A 25,163-nucleotide genomic window follows, 5' to 3' on the forward strand; every position below is an offset into this window, starting at 1 on the left:
CGATTATTTAATTCTAAAGAAATCAAAATTTATACTGAGTGACAATTTCGATATAATTTTTATAAGTTTTACATAATTTGATCGTTAGTCTGACTGGTCCGCGATCCACGAATGTTGGTAATTATAAAAAAGCTGAGTGTTGTTTTTACCCCGTAACTATGAATCACTGTAAATAGAAAAAGTACTTGTTAGACATTTTTCTAAAAGTCTATCTGTGATATTCCTTTTAGGTCACACTTTCTGTGACAGTAGTCGTTATCAAACCCGTGACACTAAACGATCACTTAACCCATTAAATTCCTGCGACCCTGTAGAACACGACGTTTTGTCATGGGTGATAAAAATCGACAGAATTCGAAGTTCGCTACGGTGTCAGTACAATGCTACAGTTTAGGAAGCATTATGAGGCATGTATTGAATATTTTTGAAGAAATAAATTGAGTAAATATATACTTGTATTTTGCATACAATGCAAATTTCTTGCATATACAAGATTTTTTTAATATTAGTTCAATTACATATATTATGCTATCGTCGAGCTTCATTAACATTGTTCAATATATTTTAACAGTCTCATTGCATGTATGATGACATAGTTAATGGTTGAGAGTTCATAAACATATACGTGATATACCAATTGTCTTAAATCATTTACATAATTCATTTTTATACGTCTTTCTTGCGTAGTGAGTTTTCATGGTGTCTAATATTTTAAATTTTCATAAACTAATGAATACAGTAATTTCATTTAAGTTCCTTCCTATAATATTAAAAAAGATTTTAAAACGATCCTATAATATTTACAAAAAGATACTAGCCCAATAAATATTTTGATATCGTTTAGATGTACGCTTCTCTGAAAACTTCTATAAACAATTGTACACGGGAAAATCGCATTATTATTGGTTGAAACTTAATGGGTCAAACACGTTATTCCAACAATACACTACATACATATATTCCACGAATCGATAAAGAGCCAAACGTCGACGGTCTTCATAAAGGATAATGGATTCGTGAATGAATGTTAAAAAGAAAAGAGAGATTGCTTCCAAGCGAACCCCAAAACTCATGAATGAACATTTTCATAGTCATCTCCGCGACCTGCGTCGCTGTGCTGTTCCGGTGGGGGTTCCTGGAATTTGACAGTCACGATCATTATCCCTTCCCTCGTATCTCGAATATCGAAAGTGAATGTTTCCCGGCGATTCGAGGTAAAAGTAAACGAAGTTAAAGATCGAAAAGTAGGTAAATGCTATCTCCGGCGCGCGCAGTAGGCTGTGAAATTCGCAGGAAGTCGGTGATAAAATAAAAAGAACTGTGACTCTCTGTTCCCTGTGCCAATCGAATTCAGTGTATCTGTGTAGAATCGGGTTCTACAGGCGACAGAATAATTGCAGTGATGATTTATCACAGAACTACATAGTTATCTGCATATAAAACAAAAAGATTACTCTGTCCGTTGCAGTCGTAATTGCATATTCTGCAATTTAGCACTGAACCTGCCCAGCCGGTCAAAATGACCGGTATTTCATTTTTTGCTGTAAAGTTGTTGACATATAAAGGCTATCATTGAACAAATCTTTTAGTCCAAGTATACATTATAATAAAGTGAAAGGTCTAAATAAATTCTAATATTTAGAGTTAAATGAAAATAGTGGATCTACCAATGCGGAAATTATTTAGTAAATAACTATAATTGAATGGATGTCTAGTATAAGATGCATATGCTACATTTCATGTTTACAGGAAGTCGTGAGAGCAGTTCGTTGCTCAATGTACCAACCAAAGTATCAAATAGTTCTTCAGCTTGAATAAATGAAATATTAATTTAATGATGCGAAAGTAATTAATTAACTGCATTGCTTTTTATACTGGTTTACAGAGTGTTCCCTTAACTTTTGCAAACAGTTTCTCGAGCACTTCTGTTAATCTGACAAAAAAGATGTATCGAATAAAAGTTTATCGGTTTTCTATCGACTGCACGATAAAATATTGAATTTTAAAAAATTTTAGTTTATTCAATAAAAAGACGATGTTACCTTCATTTTTTTAAGTGGCATTGCATATTCTTTACTTCATATTATTGTAATTCATGTCAAGACCAATTCAACGATCTGCCATAAGGTCATGTGTGTGTGTTACAGCTTCTCTGATACACTAAAATCTCTCTATACTATCATACTGCTTCCGCAAAAATGTTGAATCGAAAAAAATCGTTTCTCTTTGCTGTTATGCTGGTATGAATGGAAACTATCAAACCCATCGAAATTAAAAGTGGTTTGAAGTGCAAATGATTTGAAAGATCGTAAATGGAAATTGAAATTTCAAAGAGGATATACAGTATGGGACAGAATCCGCAGCACAACTGAGCAGTGTGTGATTCTACGTGAAAAAATAAGAAATAAATTTGATATAACATTTTTTTATCCGGGGCTCTGTTTTCGAGAAAATCGACTTTAAAGTTTGTTCATCTTTGTAAAGGATTTAAATTGACGTCTATTCTTCTACCTCACTTGCCTCCGTCCGAGATAGTGTTTACGAACATTCCGTTCACTTAAGCACTTAAGTACACAGTTCGCAACAATTATTATCAAAGTCGATTTTCTCGAAAACGGAATCCCTGATAAAAAAATGTTATACCAAATTTGTATTTTATTTTTTCATGTATAGAATCACTCTCTGTATTACGAATTCCGCCCCCCCCCCCACTCTGTATAGAAAGAAATTATACTTGTACTTGACGAAGGTTTACTGCATTTCAATTAAATTTAAAAGTATCGAGAGATTAAAGAGTAGATTTTAAGTTACACAGATCTATACGTAGAGGATTAAGAGGGTAGTTAATGATTTTCATCAGGCGAGAGCTCACTAAAAACAATTCAAGGCTTCTATTAAACGTTCATGGAATAAATGAAAAATATTTCGAGGAACTGCAGTGTAGTTTCATTTGTTGGAATCCCGATAAACGAAATCGATGTAGGAGAAAATGAACTTCTGTGGTCGAATGTTTCGCTCCATTCTCCTCATTATTCGTCAGTAATCAATAATAATTGGTGAAATCAAGAGGCAGTAGATCGACAGAAACGATAATAAAATGCTTCATCATACTGATGTTAATCATTGTTCAATTTGCTACCAAATCAGTCGGAACAATTCGAATTACGCAATGTTCGTCTCATTCTCGGTCGGTTTTGATCCTTTATACGTCCATTTTGATAATAAATATCAAGATGAGTGACAATAACGTAGTTTGTAAAAGCAAAAAATGACAATATAGAGAGAATTTGCAAATAGAATAAAAATTCTATAGTTACCTTATACGAAATACCAAAATTTAGATCCATCGTTTGAAGATTAAATGAAATGAATCCCTACACTGTTTTTCAAAGCATCATTTATTACATTATAATTTCAATAACAATACATTTCATAAAATTCAAACGAGTACAATTAATTGCTAAGAGAAATGGTAAATTATTTTAATTTAAATAAATATAGCAAGAAAAATGTAGCAAATTGTATTTTGAACAGTCAGTGTAGAACAGAATAGTGTAGTGTAGACAGTCAGAAGTAGATTGAATTCGGTGCAGTATATCATGCACTTTATGATAATTGAACACAATATGATAGAAAATATTTGTTATTCAGCACCTTTCCCTCTCATTAAAAAGTTATGCTCATTCATAATTCGTTTCATCCAGAATAATATGTATATTATTTCTACATCCTAATATAAAATCATTGAACGTATGAAGTGTGCAGTTTTCTTATATACATAGTGACTTTACATTACAACCTAATATATTGAAACAGATGTTCCAGCATCTGATAATTCAAATACACGTGTATACGTGTAATAAGCGAATCCGAGTCTGAATCACAATGTAATTTAAATACACGGGTATAGGTATAATATTAAATACGCGAGCAGGCGTATATACAATAATACACCGGTACAAGTATAATAAAATGCATAAGTGCAGATGCATTATGAACACGGATACTCATAGGTATAGTTCGTGTATAGTAGATAGATGGGATATCAAGTGGTGGGGGATAGTTTCATACAAGTTTCTTTGTGCCACCTTCTCGTTTACGGACAGCAGTACGTACACCATTGTAAAATACATACACCACTGCCGCTCCCATTTATTGTTTTTTTTTAATACTTGATTTATGCATGTGCAGAAAAACCCGACTAATTATAAGCTATTGCATGATATACATAGAACAGTGTCCAATGTTTCTGTAGCGAGCCGATCGCTAGCAAGGCCCGGAAAATTCCGAGGGTCATTATCTTCAATGGCCGCTTGCGAGCTGTTTATGATGGGTCTGGTAACATATCAGGCAGCCAGACTTGTCCGGACCAATATCGTCCTGCCGGCGAGTGTCCTTGGTTTATGATAAGTCCGGCCATTTACAGGTATACGTATACGTATATACAGAGTTCCCCGGAAAGAACCATCCGATTTCAAAAATTTATATTTTAAAAAATTACACACAGAAAATTATAATTCAAACACGAATATAACGGGAAAATGTGCGAGTTTTACTTTTTACCCCATTGGCACTTGGAGGTTCGGAATTTTCTTAACACGGAACTACCAAACCGTTAGATTGGTCGCAGTTCATCCGATAATATGGTTCTACACAGTTGGCCTCCGAGATCACCCGACCTAACCCCATGCGACTTCATCCTTTGGGGATTTGTGAAGGATCTTGTCTTTGTACCACCTTTACCTACAAGTGTATATGAACTGAAAAAAACGCATTTGTGATGCTGTACAAACAATTACCAGAGATACATTACACCGTGTTTGGCAAGAACTTTCATATCGCAATGATATCATACGTGTAACGAAAGGAAGTCATATTGAACACTTGTAAACAAAAACTCACACATTTTCCCGTTATATTCGTGTTTGAATTATAATTTACTGCGTGTAATTTTTTAAAATATAAATTTTTGAAATCGGATGATTCTTTCCGGGGAACCCTGTACCTGATAGTCGGCCACGCACAGCCAAAGGATTTCCGCTAGGTTTACAGCACACATTTTTCCAAGCGTTTGCCTGTTCTTGTCAGAAAGGATATTCTGCCCTTTGCAAGGGCACAATACATAGACCTCCGAATACATCGTTGGGGACATTCGTTTCACCGTCTCGTAAGAGAGAAGTGCTTCCCCAATGCGACGTTCACCTGCGATTTCAAGTTAAAAATACAGTGGTACCGTACAATTGTATTTTGTTAAAGTGGTGTTGTTAATAAACTTGTTTCAATTTGTTGGGATTATGGAATGAAAATGAATATGATTCTAATTCTTTTCTTAAAAAGGACTTTATTTTATTCCTTTATTGAGAGAAGGTATATGGGCGAAAACGATCGAGCGACCAAACTCTACTGAGAGTCCGGTAAGAAAAAACGCTTCTTTTATACCCTTCTTGGGTTCGTCTTATTCACCAATCAGAGACGTTTTATTTGTCGCGTTTCACATTGTATACGTGACGCTGGGATCCCCAAACAGTCAGGGCACGATGTATATCTAATGGTACCGGTGATGATGTATCGCGGTATCTACTATATACAGTTTACATCACCGTCGTTGCCCGCTGACGGTACCGGCGAAAATGTAAACCGATATCTTAGTATCTTAGTACTAAGTAAACTATAGATTAATTTTTGTTCGAGGCTAAAATTTCAACACAATTAAAACAGAAAGAGAATAGGTACGGTAAGTTTGACCATAGAACCATAGAATGCAATACAAATTCCAATATATTAATTCGAATAAAGCAAGAGCTTTTAAAACGTTTCGACCGGCTGCAGACATTTAAATTCCGAGTACATTGAAACGTCCAGTACGGCAATGAGTTAATCAAATGAAATTGGAATGTACTGAATTTCCAGGCGAGAATTTAATTTCTCCTGAATGAAAATCTGCGTAACAGGATCTCAAATTAAACGGTCAAACTGACACGATTCTCCTTCCATTCATAATTCAACGCGGTACTGATAACGAGCTGATAAGCGAGAGATTGACTCGTGCCTGGCCTCTCGTTTCTTATCGTTCACTCCGCATAGGAATTCGTGTCAACGCCAGATGAGGGTTCGTTTCCCTCTGACAAAACATGCGCGATCCTGCTAACCTGCTCACTGGTCTAGGCAAAGATCGGAATCTTATACAAGAAAAGGAAAGAAGCATAACCGGGAACGATGTCTGTATCTTTTATTTTAAAAGATATCAGATTTATTACTCAGCCCGTTAATTAAGAAATTAACTTTTGTTCAATTCGTTTCACAATGGAGACTTTTCTTCTTCGCAGTAAGAAGTTATATTATAGGATCAGATAGGAAAGTTGAAAGAACGTGAGTTTTTTTTTATTTTCTTTCGACATTCCAAGTAATAGCAAAATTAGAAAAAAGTATTTTAGTTACTGTACAGTAAACTAGTAAACATACTACTAAACAGCAAACGTTTAGTACCTGCAGTTTTAAAAAAGTTACACCGTTTTCTCGACGGTGTAACTTAATTACATCAGTACGAAAACAATTATTACTCTTTCGCTATTTTCGAAGAGTGCAGTATTCGTTAAAATGTGTCGATAAAACTAAAAATTCTTTTACTCTGTACTGTCCAGTAGGAAATATGTACCATGTAGTTCGCTTTTCACCGGTTCCATTTATCACATCTATATGTATATATGTATATAACTTAATCTTTCGTGTCACAAGTGAAATAGCCAAGTGAGAATATTAAAAAGTTCAAGAAGGAACTGAATCAATATGTCAACAGAAGAAGAGGAGGGGTGACCAGTATTTTTCTACGATTGGTCCTCACGAAATTCATGGTTCTCTAAAACAATGTTTCTCAAACTACAGTGGTCATAAAAAGTTAAAAGCTAACTTGATTTTCAATAAGTTATTGACATGTGAACAAAAACGATCCCTCGCGCAAACGATGGCTACGACGATCCAATTTTTCGGTTGCATTCATTTTTAATCGAACAGAATAAAGGCCAGTCTTCAAAAATTTGTATCACGCTTGCTTTCAAGCACTTTCTGGCCTATTAACAATAATTACTAACTTGGTCAGCAAATATCTTCTTTTGGTTACGTAGTCTTTCGTCTTGTTTCCTTTCACGTTTACGATTATTAACGCATTTTTATTTACGGTTATTGAAATTGTAAAGACACATTTATGAGGAATATGTTCGATAAATTTGTTTCGTTTTACATGTATTATGAGGAAACCCGCGCTAAATATATATGCTTGTTCTGTATCTGCAGATTTCAAAACGAGGCAAATAAATAACAATTAGACAATATGCGTATAACTGAAATTAAAATTCATCGTCTTGTAATCGATGCTGTATGTGTAGATGTATTGGTGAATGTTTTCATCGTTAGGCAGTAATTTCTCACGAAGTGGTGGCATCTCACAGTTAGCATCTTTAACGAATAACAAATAACATGTAACGAATAACAAGTGACGCAAGAGATCGACGGTGCTGACGCAACGATGCAATTTTTGGCTCTGTAATTTGTCTCCGTGCCGAGCCACTCTACACCGCTCCGGTGTTACAATCAACGCAAATGAGATTTCTCTGTCACCGACGCGTCGCACAGTGGGGTATTCGTCCCGAAAGTGCAGTTACGACTATTTTAAAAGTAGCTCAATCTTTAAACTTCCATAACATTGTTAATGTTCATCCAAATGAACCACATAACGTTTTAAAGTTTGAGATTTCTACTTTCCGATTGTTGAAATTTTAGCCTCGAACAAAAATTAATCTATAGTTTACTTAGTACTAAGATACTAAGATATCGGTTTACATTTTCGTCGGTTCCGTCAGCGGGCAACGACGGTGATGTAAACTGTATATAGTAGATACCGCGATACATCATCACCGGTACCATTAGATATACATCGTACCCTGACTGTTTGGGAGTCCCAGCGTCACGTATACAATGTGAAACGCGACAAATAAAACGTCTCTGATTGGTGGACAAGACGAACCCAAAAGGGGTATAAAAGAAGCGTTTTTTCTTGCCGGACCCTCAGTAGAGTTTGGTCGCTCGATCGTTTTCGCCCATATACCTTCTCTCAATAAAGGAATAAAATAAAGTCCTTTTAAGCAAAGAATTATATAGAATCATATTCATTTTCATTCCATAATCCCAATACCGATGATATAAACTACACTTTTACTAAAATGCGCGTTTTGTGTGAGGGCAAATTCAGTCCTGAAAGAGGAGCGTATCTGATCGTAAAATTTCTTGATATTTTTAATCGTCTAGTGGTTGATATTTTCAATCGTTTAGTGGTTGATATTTTCAATCGAAGTATAATTTACGTATTTAGAAATACATAATCCAATAGTATCTTCCTCATCTCATTCGTCTTCGTTACGTCCGTGTCTCTGTTAAGTGAACCGTCGTGTCGGAAGAAATTTTTTCCTGACGTTGAAAAATTTCGCGAAGATAATAACAAAAACAGCAAAACTACTCAATCGGCTAGCCTGAACTGTAATCTTCTCGTCGGCAGACTTCGGGACCTACTTCTTCATTTAGAACTCTGCGATTGATCCGATTCACGCCGGTCTGAAACTGGTTTATAACGCGGAAAAAGTCCAAAACAGAGTACCTGTTCGTTTATATTTGACATTTATTGAACTACTATCGATCGTTTCACTTTGATAAAATTTCCGATGCTTTCCTCTGCACTAGTAAAATAATTATTTGATTATACGTCAGTGATCAATCTACCCAAAAGTAACAAACTGCAATATTTGAAAAGAAGTTAATTGCCGAAAGCAATATCGAAGAAACAAAACGATAAACTATTAAAAAAACACATATCCTATTATTTTTATACAAAAAACTTGATACTCCGTATGAATTCCTGTACGAATAAATTCCTATTTGGCTAAAACCTTATTCTAATCCGAATATAAATTTCTTATTCGGATAAATTTTTATCTAGATTTTATATTCGATGAATACAAAATCGATGATAGCATCGAATAAGATATTATTCGTTAATCTTTTAACTCTTATCCGTCATCCGAATAAAATTGGTCCTAACTCTGGTTCAAATAATCGAGATCCGAACCATTTTCATAAAATATTTTACGCTATTTTTAGAAAAATCCCAGCGTGACCCATCTCAGGGTTAGGAACGATTCGGGAAACGTTTTCTGTGTAGCTGGAATATTCGGACACGAAGACTGAACAGTATAAGCATCCAATTATGGACCGCTCGTAGATAACGCGTAGCTGTATAGTGAGTCAGCTGTTGACGACGTTCGTTCAAACGTTTCGCGGTTCCCAACGACTCGACTATACCGTCTGTGTATCCTTGCGAATGCCTTCGACAACGAATGGAAAGTTGTTGAATGGTGAATCGGTGCCACCGCCGCGCGTCACGAGATCCGCGAGCCCATAAATATTCTTTATCGTATTCTGTCAATATACGACCGGAAATATGTTCCGCGTGAAAACGGTGTCTATGAATCGCGCCGATTCCAACGAGGAACGTTGCGCTCCTCCTCGTTCACCGCGCACGCATTGTTCTTTGACCGGTATTCGGAGTCCAGACACAGGCCTATTAACACGTGACTGCCACGCATATTTACAACAAAATCTCCTACAGGCCACCCGTGCCGCTATAGGAAGCGTGCGCTGTTAATTCATATCTGTTTCTGTTCCTGCATGAACAGTTGGAATCTTTGCCGAGTACCGAATGGTATAACTTAAAATCTCTGCCCTTATTTTTTTTCAATAATGAAAAGAGATCGGATTGCCCGGAAGGAGAAGCATAAATAAAATTACATCGTCAGATTCTGATTCGGATACTGATAAATATAATCTTAGTGATAATGAATGTTATGAAGATACTATCGACGAGATTTTACGAGAGAATTGGTCATGGAAGAAGAAAGAAATGTTGATGATACTGAGGAAGCTACAGTTCAAATAAAAGATACGAAATGGACCGATCAGAGGCACGAGCATATCTGAAAAACAAACAACTTTTTGTCCAAGCTGTCCTGATCAACCTCAACTTTGCAGAGAATGCTTTAATGTTATACACTGCGAATAATTTTTTTAATAAACCATTTTTATAAGAATTCAATAGTTTCATTACCTCCTGTAGAATATTTGTCGAAATATTTTCGGAAATCCTTTGTAAGTAGTCAAATCAGCGTCACCCGAATTACGGGTGACGTGGCCTGATGAGAACTTTTGCTGTCACCCGAATACGGGTGACGCGGCAGTCAACGTGTTAAGTAATTGTCTAGATCTGTTAACACGATCCCTATCACACGGTATATACGTGTTATCATCGTAACATTAGTACGATTTTTAGGCGTGATTGAGGCTATCCTGGCGTTGAAAATGGAAAATGACGAGAAAATGTACATAAAGATATGATCGTGGACGTATGTACATATGGACGGCACAGAAACCAATCATTGTAAATCAATTATCCTTAAAATTGAGATAGATAATAATTTCGCAAATTAGCGGTAAAAAATTACAATAACCATAATAATGCAAAGCACAATTTTTATTATGTAAATAAAAATAATTAATTGATTAATTAATTAAAATAATTAATTGATTAATTAATTAAAATAATTAATTGATTAATTAATTAAAATAATTAATATTAATATTTAACTATTTTGTTTAATATTCAAGTCATTCAGTTCGATTTTAAAAAGTTACGTTACTTTCTGTATAAACATTGTAGCGTCTGCTCAATATTAGATGTTTACGTATTATTGCTTGCATACATTGTTGGTACTTTTAGATAAACAACACACCAATGCATAAACTTATATTTTTTAGATGGGCGATCTTCTTTATAGCCACAAATTTATCTACAATGTTGTTTCCTAAATTGAGCATGGTCCGGTTTTTTATCATTTTGTAGGTGCGATAAATCTAGATTAAATATCCATAAATCTAAGTTTCGTAGTCCATTACTGTTTAAGCTTGGTCAGTCATTTTATAAACGGTTGAGAAGATTTAATAATTCTTTCTGAAACGGAATCCCTGTGAAATGAACAACCTAATGAAATTCCACACGTGATTTTATAAAATGAAATCACCGTAAATATTCATTCAGCTCGTGGGGAGTGTAGCACGAGCTACGTAAATGTGGCACAGAATTCCACAAAGCAGAAACGGGGAAAAAGAGCAAAACACAAACGAGGAAAAAGAGCAGAGCAGAGCGAGCACACATGGGCCGGAGTCTCATCTCGAGTTGTTTGCGAACCGTTCATCGATTCCTGTGGAATTTAAAGGGAAACATACAAATCGAAAACTCAGAAAGCAAAGGGTGCGTTTTTATGAACTTGCCTTCATCATTTATTATTTGGAATAACGAAGTTAAACTACACTGGCGAAGAAATTAACATTTTTTTCGGTTTCGATAATCTGATAAGGATCAAACTTTCAACTTTAATAATTTTGCTTTAATCGCAAAACCAATACGTATAGATTTATATGTGTTCAAATACAACAGTATAGTTTTGATAATATTGTACACATTTAAATACGTTTTCAATTTATTGGAACATAATCCCTTAACACTATTTTTTCATAACTTCACACAATGACCAATAAAAAGGAGATATGTATGTTGAAATTTTGAAAGAACATATTATCTCAATTTAATTTTAATTTTCATGAATATCTATATCTCAGGATTATCAATAAATATTTATTTAAAATTGAATTTTTAAAATAATTGGTGTCATACAATCCATGACAAAAAGAAATAGCACACTATAAAATTAACGTGATTTTTATTTATTTAAGATTATAACTAAGGTTTTGGTTCTGTACAAACTTGCAAAGTATCACTAGAAACATACACAAATGAAACAAAATTGAGTTTCGCCAGTCTAAACAATTCTTTTCTTAACAAAAAGAATTTGTATGCAAATGTAGTGCGTCAAAATAATAGCACATTTAACTAAAAAGATGTGTAGCAATAAATCAGCGAATGATATTTAATGCTTCATATTTTATGGTTCCTTCTTTACATTTAGTAACAGCCATCATTCTCTTTGGTTAAGATTTATAGTGTTTTTGAATAGTTCTTTTCTCTAATTGCTCCCTTTCATTTTGAATACAGCAATCTTTCCAAATTGTTTGCCTTTTCCATATATACCTCGATCTCTCAAGATTTCCTCAACAATTCTCAATGATATTAAGTTCAGGTGACCTTGCTGGTCAATCCAAAACGCGAAATTCTTCTCGATTATCTTGCTGAAAACTATACTTCTCTCCAGCAATTCTGGCGCCGTACGTTTATTCGTTCCTTAACCGTTGATTGTAAAAATCAAACCAAAACCTTGATTGTAATGTTAAATGCATAAAAATCACGCTAAAATCATGATACTTTTTTGTCGCGGACTGTATAACTTTGCTTTGTAATTTTAATTTAATTGAATAAAATACTACTTTTGAGGCTTCCAGCGTGGTCGTAAAAATGTTAAGATAGAGAACAAAACACAATAAAATTGTAAAACGAAAGTGAATGAATATTAATCGAGAATCTCTCTGCAACAATGATTTAAAAAATTTGAAAAATAGGTCATCAAAAGTAGAAACAGATGTATGGAAATAACTAGATATTGTGGCAAATCTCATGAACTTCTTCAATATAAAATCGTTTAGGCGTTCATACTCAATAAACAACATTGTGTCGTCGTACGGATATTTCACGGCAAAAAGAAGCTTGCTGGAACAGATAAATGTCCGAAACCAGAGAGCCAAAGTCGTGTCCACTTTATGGCTGCGAATTTGTATACGCGGTGCATCTACATAACCGGAATGCTATTTGAAAGATCGGCCAAACGCACAATAGGAGGCCAGTTAAATGCACACGCGAGGGGTTAATGACTTTGAGAATTTGCTGGGCGCAAGGGATCGGCAAAGAACCTGAACATCCCCTCTGTCGATACAAATCGTAAATCAAATTGTAAGAGCTCGACCCCCGCGGATCGATTTTCAGACCGCGGGAATGCGGAAGACGGGCTAGAATCACCGTGAGAAAACGCACGCCCGCGCACTTTTGCTTCGTTCGGGATCGTGACAAGATGTTTCGAGATTCGAGACTAAGGTCAGTACATAATGCGAGCAGGAGTCACATTTTTTAGTTTGCAATATTTATGAAAAGTTTGACACTATGATATTTATATATGATTTATGAAATCAACGTACCTAATTGTAAGCATAGCCGTTCCTCAAATTATAACACTAAATTTATACTGCAAATTATAACTATATCTAATATAATAATATAATAACTATAGATATAATAATATAATAAAAAAAATAAAAAAAATAATATAATATAACTATAGATATATAGATATAATAACTATATCTACTATATCCGCGGTATTTTTTATACGCGATATCAATTTACGTGATCTGTATTTACACAGCCAGTAAAATCTTTGTCAAGCTCTTGAATTAGCAAAAATGTTGGAATGTGCCATTATACATAGACATTCATCCAAACATTCAAAGTGCATTCAAATTTCAACAAAATTTAATGAAATGTTGCAGCGAATATCTGCAAATTTCTGAAAACTTAGTAAAAGAAAATATTGAGAAAAAATCATCCAAAAAAATTTGCATTAACAATGAAAATGAAGCGGAACTTCCAAATATTTCAAACGATGAAGATTATGAGTTTATGCCATTTAAAAAGAAAAGATTGATTGTTTTCTAAAATGTCATAGTTATTTTTTTGTTAAGCTATATGAAATAAATACGTATTTTCAAAACTTATACTAGCTCGTATTTCCAAAAAATTTTCTCCTGTACTTAGTACACAAAATTTTTTCTTTTATACTTACAGTCATAGAAAAATGTAGAAATCTTCAGATTTCTTATAATTATTAGTCGAAAATCGCGAAATTCAGCGATTTTCGCTATCTCTAACTATTTATAGCTCAAAACGTTGTTAACCGATTTCGATGAAATTTTCAGCTCAGATTTAAGTCACCAAGAGACATATAAATTCGGTTAGTTTGGTCTTAAGTGAATATTTGAGGTTCTCAGTGGACACTTTACGTGCTAAATGAGACTAAATCTTTCCACGTAAAAATGTATCTAACGAATCGATAGAGTTCATAAAGTAATGCGCTGTTAAAAGTCGAGAATAAAAGAAAACGGATTTCAATTTCATTCATGAGAAGAATAAATCATCGCGAGGAGTAGAAATATTGTGCAGTCGGTGGCACGATAACGTTATCGCGACAAAGGTATCTGTTACGCAGGCTACAAGTATTGCGTTGATTTTTCGAAACTGACTCGCGTTACATAAACTGAGTAAATCTGCTATCAAACGTGCTGATTACGCGTTTCTTGTCTCTGCTCGATATCAATCGATCTTTCTTACCGATCAAGTGTCACGTGGCCAAGCCAAACAATGATTTTCGATTAGTGGCTTAGAAACGGTTCCAAAAATAACTGTTTAACCATTTCTGGTTCTGTACCGAGACTCGATATTGACTTTTGTATCACTAGTTAACTTATTTTACCGATTTAGCTTCAACTTAGATTAAATACGCTACATACATATGCTATACGTAGTATGTAAGGTTGGATATTTATTCTATCGAAAATCGATTTTTATTCCTTTCCTGTTTGAAAGTTTGTTTTCAGCTCGTTCCAATTGTTAATATTAATATATTCATGACTCAAAAAGTTGAATAACTATCCAGAAATAAATTACAAGATCTTCAAAATCGAGTTGTACAAGACTACAAAACTGCCTAGTAATTCGAAAATACGAATTTTCAAAAAATCCCATACGCAGTAATATCATATTTATCACACCCTCCAATTATACCCAGAGCTACCACCGCCCCTCAGATTATCCCAGCGCCCTTAAGCGAGCGGTTTCTCCTAATTTGACAAGTACTGTACTAAACGACGTCTCAAGTGCCAGGTATGAATATGTTCACTATAAATCAAGAATTCTACAGCGCCGACGCGTACGCCTCAGTTCTATTTTTCGTCGGTCCCAGAAACTAAAATTATTGTATCAGATAGCATCATATTCAGCATATAAGTATGCTTATTGAGTATTATTGAGATTGACTAGAAGTATAGTTATTGTAAAGTATTTGCACAATAAATTTCCGATAACCGAAAAACTATCGATATTTAAACTGTTATAATTCCCTAAAAAGCTATTATAAACGATAAACCTCGACTCGTTTTGAAGCCTGGAAACTTTCGTATATTCGATCGTTCATTTTCTTCTAAAAAAATTTGTATAGCGAATGTGAATCTGAAGACATATTTTTTACCTTCCACAGTTTTTCAATATGTATTTCGTGTATCTCTAATTTAAAACTCCATTTATACATAAATTACATCGACAAGAAAAATCTATCTTCAAATGCTTTGGTGGCACTTATTTAATGAGACATAATAGAAATTCATAAAGAACTCGAATGTCTTCCTCCTTACACTGCCATATTTTTTACATCAGACATAAATAAGTCCAGCTAAGACGAAAACGCCTGGCGTTTTTAGGCAAAGTCTGAATTATCCGAAAATTATTTTACTATTAAGTTATCGCATTGTATATGTTACTAGCAATGTATGAAATGCGGGCATTGTATAGAATGACTTGCATTTTTAAACGAAATATGAAATATCCAAGAATTATTTTAATAATTGCCTAACCTATTTTAACCCTTTCGATACTACGAGCCACTATAGTGGCCCTCCATAAGATGCCATCGAGGTACTACGAGCCACTATAGTGGCTTTCCATAAGATGCCATCGAGATACTAAGAGCCACTATAGTGGCCTTCCATAAGATGCCATTGAGGTACTAAGGGCCACTATAGTGGCCTTCCATAAGATGCCACCCAGGTACTAAGGGCCACTATAGTGGCCTTCCATAAGATGCCACCCAGGTACTACAGGCCACTATCGTTTGTAGCGAATAAAGTCAGTGCTTACTGCAGAAAGCTAATTCACCTTATTTTTCTCTCAACAACGGATAAATAGATATGCCTTATTTTATTCAATTTTGTTTAACTTCATTTGGATTAACCCTTTTGCTACGGGCGGGTTCTCCGCTGCGGTACCCCCGCAACGATCGGCGTCTTGTAGCGTGCAGCGATGTCGCAGCGCGCCGTCCAGCAGAAGTACCGCGGCGGAAAATCCGCCCGTAGCGAAAGGGTTAATAAAGACCTATCAGAGACAATGCCTAGGGAAAATATAATTAATATAAAAATAATGGATGTTTCACACTTCGTCTTTTTAGACGTTTTTACGCCAGGCATTCTATACAATACCTGCATTTCATAATTACCATTGCAAATGCAATACTTGCATTTCATAATTACCATTGCAAATGCAATACTTGCATTTCATAATTACCATTGCAAATGCAATACTTGCATTTCATAATTACCATTGCAAATGCAATACTTGCATTTCATAATTATTGTATAGATATGGAACTATTTTTGTAAGTATCTTGAAAACGAAGGCTGAGCAACTATAGCATCTATAGGGTAAAGTTATTCAGAATAGTCTTGACAAAATATAACAAGGTCATTCGAGCTGCCTTTCCCACACGTAATTGTATTTACCAAAAAGCTTTTTCCAGAAAGTCTCTAATGGAGATTCCCAATTTTAATTAGCTTGATTGTATATAAAATTATGAGATTGATCAAAAAAACTAAAGTAGAGTCAGTTTAGCAATAATGGCTGGCACTTTTAAACAGAGAAGAGGAGATTAATAATTTATAATTTATAATCCTTTTGTTCGAACGAATAACGTCAACGTGAAAAGGTATTACGTTACTTCTTTCGAATAAAATTTAACGTTGAAAAACGTAAAGTTGCAGTTTTGTCCAACTAGCCTTTACGACTCGGAACACTATGGCGGTTTTAACATGTTGGGTGTTTTACGAATAGTTACTTACATTTGTGGTAGATAGACAAGCATTCCTGATAGCGGATTCGTGCTGCGACGATGACATGTCAATAAGACAATCACTTAATGAAGCACCACTGTCGTATCCCAGATCGCTCGACATGCCGATATTCCAAAATCGCTGCGCTGGTGAAACAGTCGACCTGTTGAGGAAAGCGAAAATCGAGAATGGTGAAACTCTGCGGCGCTTATACCGGGTAGAGCATATTCACGCCAAGGATACACATTAAAACTGCTAATTTATACTTCGCGATAATATGTACTACGTTGGCACACAAACAATTGTAGTTTTGAAGTACAAAGTTCAACACTAAACATATCGAGCACCAGATAGCATGTATTGCTTTATAAGAATAAATGAGAATGCATGAATTAAGAAATATGTTCAATTATTTCATGTGGAAGTGTTTTCGTAACTACAGCAATTTTAAAAGAAAGATATAATTAGCATTTATATATACTCAATATTTCGAATGTTGATGAGAATTTAATGAAAAATATTTGCATTCCATATTCTACGTATACATATGGACGGTGCAATTCACCATGATAGCAAGAGTAAATAAATTTTATTTATTTATCTTGAATGAGTCGATAATACCGAACGTATGGAAAAGTGCACAATTTGTCAATTTACAATATATTGACAATATTGTACTGATAATATACGATATTAATACACATATATTGATTGTTTATTCATTTAACCTGAGCATTTCAAATATCTTACTAAATGGTTAACGAAAAAATGACAGGAGAAACCTTAACTAAGTTTCAACAAGTTTTTAACGTGTATTGTGGTCAGTATTGCCAGGGAATCGATGGCGCGAGGGGATTCTCTTTGCCCTTCCCTTCTCTCGCAACTGCAACCGCCACCAAACTGAAGTTAGAGTAATAGAGGAAGATACGTAGCAGCACTAGATCGTCACGTCATGATGCTAGGTCAGCTTTTTGCTCACGACGCATCCTCGCCATTTCAGTGCTTTCCTATCCGAGACTCTCTGGTAGGAGTGACAGAAAAAAGAACTTGTGGATAATTGAGGGAAGGGAATTGCGACGACCGGGGAGCCCCATTACACCATCACTTCCCTGGCAACACTGATTGTGGTAAACAACAAATTTTGTATTTCTCAATTATGCATATTTCTATTTATTCTGGATACCTAAGGTCGCCTAAAAATCATTAGTCTTGTAATAAAAGTATACTATAGAAGTAACATATTTAATGTATGTACTAAAGTTAGGTGGATCACGCTGTACATTCATTATCTAAGAGTCGAAATTATTATTCTGTACCAATTATAAGAAACAGAAACCAGATGAGTTTGTATTTATTTATCTAATAAATTGATAGAATTATAAATAACAATATTATGTACACCCTTGAATTCATTCAATCTTTCCGCCGTTTCAAATTTTACTCACTGCCTTGTGCCACGAGTGCACGAAATAATTATCCTAATTAGAATTCCAAGAAACTAGGAAACGTATGAATATACTTTTTTTATAAGTAACGATTTTATTATATGTGCAACATCAGTATACCTATATTTTATGTAGTTCCAAAATTCCCATACTCGTCTCTGTCATAAATGCATAAAATCTATGCTCTACCGCAATTGAAATCTTTTTTTACTTTCATGAAAAGCGAAAATTTCGCCAAATTATCGGACGTAACTGGCCATCAACTCGATTCCAAATGAAATTGTACAGTGCGATGCACGAACTAGGTTTTTTTCTCTTGGCGTGTGATTGAACGACTGTGTTGTAAAAGAACGGTAGAAGCCTCAGTGCTCAGTGCGATCGATGCGTAGTTTTTGTATCGTACAGCGCGGTCGGTTACAAAACACGCAATACACTAATTCTCTTTTTCCTCGTCGCTTAGCCGAGTCGGTAGTTTTTCAAGGCTCCGTGGATTTCACAAGATACGCGGCAACACGGCTCGTGGTCTCGCCAGAACGACCGTACCAAATTCCGTCCTTTTTCCCCATTCTTCGTTCCAGGGGTTATTTAGAATAGCCTAGCCGCCGCGACGCGATTGATTCGTACCGCAAACAACCAACGGTTATTCGGCCCAAGTAAACCCATTTTGCCAAAACATGGACAACATCTTAACACTTTATCTACAGCAAGCCTGTAAACCAGTTAGTTATTTTTGACGAGAATACCCGGCATAACACAAAACGTTGTTATTTCTTCTTGACGAGTATACTCACCAGAAACAACTGATTAAGAAGGATATATAGGGTGACCCATTTAAATCGATCCAGTCAAATACCTTCGAAACCGACGATGATAGTAAAAGATGTTTCAAACGAAATTTGAATGCTTTTAGAGGACACGTAATTTGATGTTAATAGGATATTTTTAGGTGAACACGTCGAGAACATATGAAGGTCAACTTTACTTTTTTAAATGGAATCATATATTTTTTATTATACTAGTCAATTCAGCTTGTCATTCTGTTCATAACAATATTAAGGCATTTATTACGAAAAATGTTTGGTTTTGAAGATATTTTAATTTTAGTATTGCACAGTGTTAGAGAGCACTCATTTATCTAAAGTTGGCGTTCAAAAATATGATCTTCAGCCTGAATGCAAAGATTTACTCTTGTCTCTAAAAGATACTAAAATTCAAATATTTTCTAAACTAATGATTTCTCCAATGATTACCACTCTTGTTTTCTAAGCATATTGAAATCTACACCTTACACCAATCTTTAGCTCCCACCATAATCCTACATACTATCCATTTTCTGCTGTATATATTTTCTATTTTTATTTTGACATCTTTTATATTTTGACATTTATTATGACATCACACCTCTTTGAGGTTTTGGTTAAGTTTTGGCAATGTATGGCCGGAGTGGTCAGCAGCACAAATAACTCGTGAAATTTATATGCACTCGACGATCCATGATTCGTATTTATTATGCGAGACTCATTTACGGAGCAAGCGGCACGAATTATTGAAACTTGAATTATTGAAATTGAATATGTGTTCATAAATATCGAGCTTGCAAATGATCGCTAAAGATTCGAGTATCATCGTAATAATTAATTAAACGTCGACGTAGATCCTTTGAAATTTGTGGAAAAAAGTGACAATTTAATCAAATGTCATCATTATTCAAATATATAACATATTTGATAAATCTGATTTGTCTAGATGTTGGTTTGAGATAATTGTGAAAAATAATTTGTCCTAGGCTATTTCATTATTTGGCTATCCAATTAAATAATTTCTTGTTTGACTTTTTATTCAATTTATTTCATATGCACTTTTTAATGGAAGAACAGAGGAGAGACTGGTCTCGTTTATTAAAACAGTGAATTATTACACTACGGACGACTTTCTGTGCCAAAATAAAACTTTTATCACGACCTTCTATGTCAAATTATTTATCTCATATAAATAAGAAGTTGCTTGAAAATGATTTATTTAATTTTCATACAAGAAAATTACCTTCTCCGTCGTTTCTAAAATAATATTCTTAAATTAATTGAAAGTATTCGTTTTTTCAATTTCTCACTTTTATTTTACTCAAGCCTCAGATTAGTTTTTGCCGAAGATGTATTGTATCGTGACTGCACTTGTACCGAGTCAGTTCATTATACAATATGTATGTATGCGTTCCGCGGCGAATATAATTCGGACGCGTTTGTGATGTGCAGTTGGTAAAACGGCCAATAAAAAATGGGATTGAATGAAGAAAGAAACCGCTGCGCGAAGATTAAATCGACGAGATACACACCGGCTGCGGACCACGCGCCATGTGTTTACCTTATCCCACCTCAAACAGGTTGTTGGTACACGTTTCGCAGACGGGATTATTCTTCCTGGAGGGCAGGCTTTGTCTTTATGCTTTTAATTACGGATATTCAACTTCCGAAGCAAAGAAGTCAATTGTCAAATAAAATCTCGAATCGCAAAGCGGATTTTTGTTTGTAATGAAACTGCGAGGTAATTGTATACATCACTGATTTCTTGCTGATTTGTATTGTATTGTGGTCTTGAACCTTTGAAGTAACATATGGCATTAGTTTGGGCCTTGTAGTGCTTAATAACAAATTATATATGAAACAAGTTCACTTCAAGGAGTTACAGTTAACCACTGAAAATTTGGCTATTTTTCCATTTTATTTTATAACTCGAAATCTGTAATATAATAATAGAAAGTTTTTAAACACAAGTTACGTCTTTTCATAAAAATTGTTTAATAAGTTATGAAAAAAATATAATAATTCTTACTTAAAAGATCAAAATTAGCAGTTTAATTATTATGAAATATATTTTATAATAAATGTAATAAAGAAATTATGACGTATTTACTAACTGTATAATAAAAGATAAAACATACAAGTTATCATATTTGCTAAAAAGAAACGAATTTTCGGAGAAATGGCTTATATTTTTGTTTATATTTATTTTCTTATTGTTTAAATAATGTGTCATTGATGATTTTTAATTACAGGAATTAATTACTTCCGAAGTTTGCAAGTTAACAAATAAAACGTAAAAATAGCTATGTTTTCGGGGGGAGGGGGGGGGGGGGTAATTTTAATTTCGTTAAAATGAATTTGAGCAGCATACATTGTTGCGTAATTACATAATTAAGCGCAACACGTCGCCAAAGTTTCACAATTTTCTGAACAACGCGTCGAGAATTGAATTCTTGAAAATTTAGTTTTATCAGTGGTTGGATACAGTTATGCTCTTACAAAATATTTATGTGACTTCTGAAAGCGAAAAGGATAAAAATTTCTCAATAGTTAATGACAACAAAATTAACGAAATCGAAAGTAAGCAGAGAGGAATTTAATGAAAACTTTGATGAACTAAATATTTTTATTATCAACATGTAATTAGTGTGATAATACACATTGTTGCAACGATTGTCACAAAATTGCACAAAAATACCTCTAAAAAAATAAACGCAAGCAAGAAACCCTTTTGTATAAAAATGTAAAATTTTCCAATTAAATCATTAATGAATAAAAAAGTTTTCCCTTACATGTACAAAGATGATCTCAATAGCTTCGAGCAAAATTTCATAAATAAAATCAAATACGTCTGGCCCTCAAGACGAATAATGCCCATAATCCCTAAAGAAAATGAAAAAATTTTGTAAACAAAATCCTTTCTCACGAAACAATTTCCATTTCTGTATCTATCTTCTAAACACGCAATGATCCGCAGTGCAGACACAACAGAACAACCGAGGTACTTCCGCAAGAAAACCCACTTTTACTAGTTCACACTTGCGACGCAACTTCAGGTATCCCCTGCCGGAAAACTTGAGTACAACACCATGTGCTACGAAAAATAGATGCGCCCGCCCGAAGGTTCACCGCACGTATACTTACATGTACGTAGTCCATAGAGAAAAAAAAGTCGATAAGAAGATGTTTTTAATTCCAGCCACTAAGTGGCCACCGAGAGATGGTGGTGGTGCGGCAGCCGAGACAAAGGACAAACAAAATCGGTGACGCGTAATCGAAAAAATGAGGAAAGGTTGTTCGCACGCGTTCGCGGGGACAACAATAATAACGTCGTAGAAGAGTGTCACGCGTCGCCATTATCATCAGGGTCGAGGAAAGAAAGGGTTGGCGTTGATGACGGCGCGCGAGCGGCTCGGGATCAGGCGAAACAAAAAGAGATAGACTAGAAACGGACGAGAGGGTATATAGGGTTCGACGACAGAGGAAAAGAGACGCGAACACTGTCGCCCGTGTCCCGTATTGCGTAGTAAGCGGTTGAATGGGTTACGTCACGCACCAGAGGCACAGCAAGAGGGTAAAAGCGCCGCGTCAGAGCCAGACATGCTACAGGCCAGAGCGGCCGTTTCTCGGTTGCGTCTTGTGTCGCGACGCGGATCAAGCGACTCGTTTTGCATCGAGAACTTCGGCCCCGACCTTTTGGCGCACGGGTCTGACGCGTTCACGCACTACGGATCACGCACTACCACCACCGCGTGGCGAGAAAAGTGCCGCGACACGCACATGCACACGTGCACAGGCACAATACTCCTAGTCGTAGTATATGCGCAGCATGTTTTACCGTTCGCGCATATTTCTGCGTGACAGGATGACGTCCAGACAGCGTTTTCCTGATGTGTCTCTACTGTGCGACCCGGTATTTTTCCCCGGCAAAGAACGATTGATCGTCAAGATCAGGGGATACACTGTTTGTCTCGTTCTGCCGTTATTGAAGGAAAGTTCGTTAAATACTCGGGGGGAGGTACCCTCTCCCGCGTCGCACCCCACGTGTTTTCACGATCAAACACAACAGAAGGACACACTCGCGGCCGAGAGCGTCTTTATTCTTTCCTTTCCTTCTGTACTGTCTTTCCCTCTCCTTCCCTCTCCTTCTCCTTATCCATTCCGTTACGTTTGTATTCCGTCTCGCTCCGTCTTTTCTAAACTCTTTATCCCTCTTCTTCCGCTCCCTCTCTACCCACACGTACACGCGCACGGATACGGGCACACACACGCGCGCATCGTCGTGGTCAAGTGTCCTCCTCTCCTGTGTCTACACCAAGGAAGAAAAGGATGTCAACGTTTCCTTTTCCGATCGGTCTAACAGTGTACTTCTCTTCTTACGTTTGCTTGAATGCCCAAGGCCCCGCTGAGTCACCAAGGAAACTGGCACCGCGTTCCACGTGGGTAAACGTGTTCCTTCAAAACATCGTCACAATCCTCGTCACTGCCGCGCGCATTCCATCGTGTATAGCCGTGCGCTTGAAAGGCTATGCCAAGAAGTCTCTGGGATATCTTAACGGTCCACGATAGACGCGTGTTCCTAACTAGCACGAACTTGTACACCGATTATTGGTCGATAGCCACCGCCGACGGAAACGCGAAAGGGTACGTCTCCAGAGACCAGACGCGAACACAACGTGCTCCGACCTCCCGACGAACGAGTCAGCTGGTACTGATCCCCATCATGATCGCAACTGATCGCGACCAACCGCTAACTTGGCCACGGATCACGGACGGTAGACACGTCGTAGAATGTTTGCGAGCGGGCCTCGTGTCGCTTCGGGAATCCGATGTACGCGCCGCCGTCCGTGCGACCGCATTAACTAATCTCAGAGTCGTAGGCACTTCCGTCGAGAGGCCCTTCACCCCTGTTACGACTCCCGTCTTGTTCGTATGTGAACATAGTAAATTAAACCGCCATCTTTAAATATTATTTTGGAGGGAATTTCAAATTAACACATTAACACTATGCCGTCCGCAGATCTTAGATATGATTCTTTTGTTTGACGCCGACATAATAGCTTGGAAATTTTAGATTTTAAAAAAAAATTCGAAGATGGCGGTAATATAAATTCCTAAAATTAATATAAGTCATTCAAGAATTTTCGTACTTAATTCTTAGTTAAATAAGCACAATGCTATAGTTAGTTTGCTGCCTTTTAACACCCAAGAAATATAGTTCAAATGTTATTTCAGTTTTTTAAAATGGCACCAAAGTGGTACCACCGGCATACAACAGATAGTTTTTGCATGGCACCAGCGTGGTGCCACCGGACGGCGTAGTGTTAAAGGCGGGGGATCTTGACGAAAGTATGCTAGGTAACGCAGCGACCGCCCCGCCTCGTTTTTCGTCCTAGAGCGGGCAATATTTTGTGTAATCATAAAAAAATTTAGACTTAAAAAAGTTTATTTAAACTCTTAAAACTAAAAAAAATATTAAAAAAGAACTAAACACTAATTACAAAAAATGTTTTAAAGTACATATTTATGAGAAGTCGAGATAAATCGTAGTACTACGACTCCCGCCTTTAATGTGTTAAAATAACTTCGTGTAATTACTTTATTTTGTTTATTATAAGATCAATAATATTCAAAACTATATGATAAAGCACTATGTAGAAATAAAATACAAATGTTAACGTTAGCAACGAACGATTGGAGCTCTTGTTGCATTTGTTGTTTGGAGCTCTTTCTGGACGGACGTATTAAATATTAAATATGTTTAATACAATTTTAGTTTTTATTTTGTCTGTATTAAAATCCACTAGAACCTCGCACAACAAATTGGTGTCAAAAGTGGGGTTGCAAAATAAATTGCAAGATTAATTGCAACATTAGTTGCAAGATAAATTCTTCAGCAACAAGCACCTCTTCTCCGTTCTGGGTTTTTCCCGGAAGCAAA

The 25,163-nt window shown here is 35.8% G+C and overlaps 1 protein-coding gene across 9 annotated transcripts in view; it reads right to left on the reverse strand.

Annotated features, from left to right (window-relative positions):
• LOC117223791 (insulin receptor) overlaps nt 1-24,017 on the reverse strand; it is a 48,955-nt gene extending 24,938 nt beyond the window's left edge. For 2 of the 9 annotated variants that reach the window (XM_033476307.2, XM_076522974.1), the window contains exons 1-2: nt 23,061-24,016; nt 16,987-17,140 (exon numbers count right to left, since the gene is read on the reverse strand). The gene's annotated coding sequence lies outside the window, so the exon portion shown is untranslated. Of the gene's footprint in view, nt 1-16,986; nt 17,141-22,366 lie in introns of all 9 variants that reach the window. The other 7 variants (XM_033476303.2, XM_033476302.2, XM_033476306.2 and 4 more) reach the window with 7 other exon arrangements.
• Between the last annotated feature and the right edge of the window lie 1,146 nt (nt 24,018-25,163).

This window comes from Megalopta genalis, chromosome 6, assembly GCF_051020955.1.
Source record: "Megalopta genalis isolate 19385.01 chromosome 6, iyMegGena1_principal, whole genome shotgun sequence".
Taxonomy (NCBI): Eukaryota; Metazoa; Arthropoda; class Insecta; order Hymenoptera; family Halictidae; genus Megalopta; species Megalopta genalis.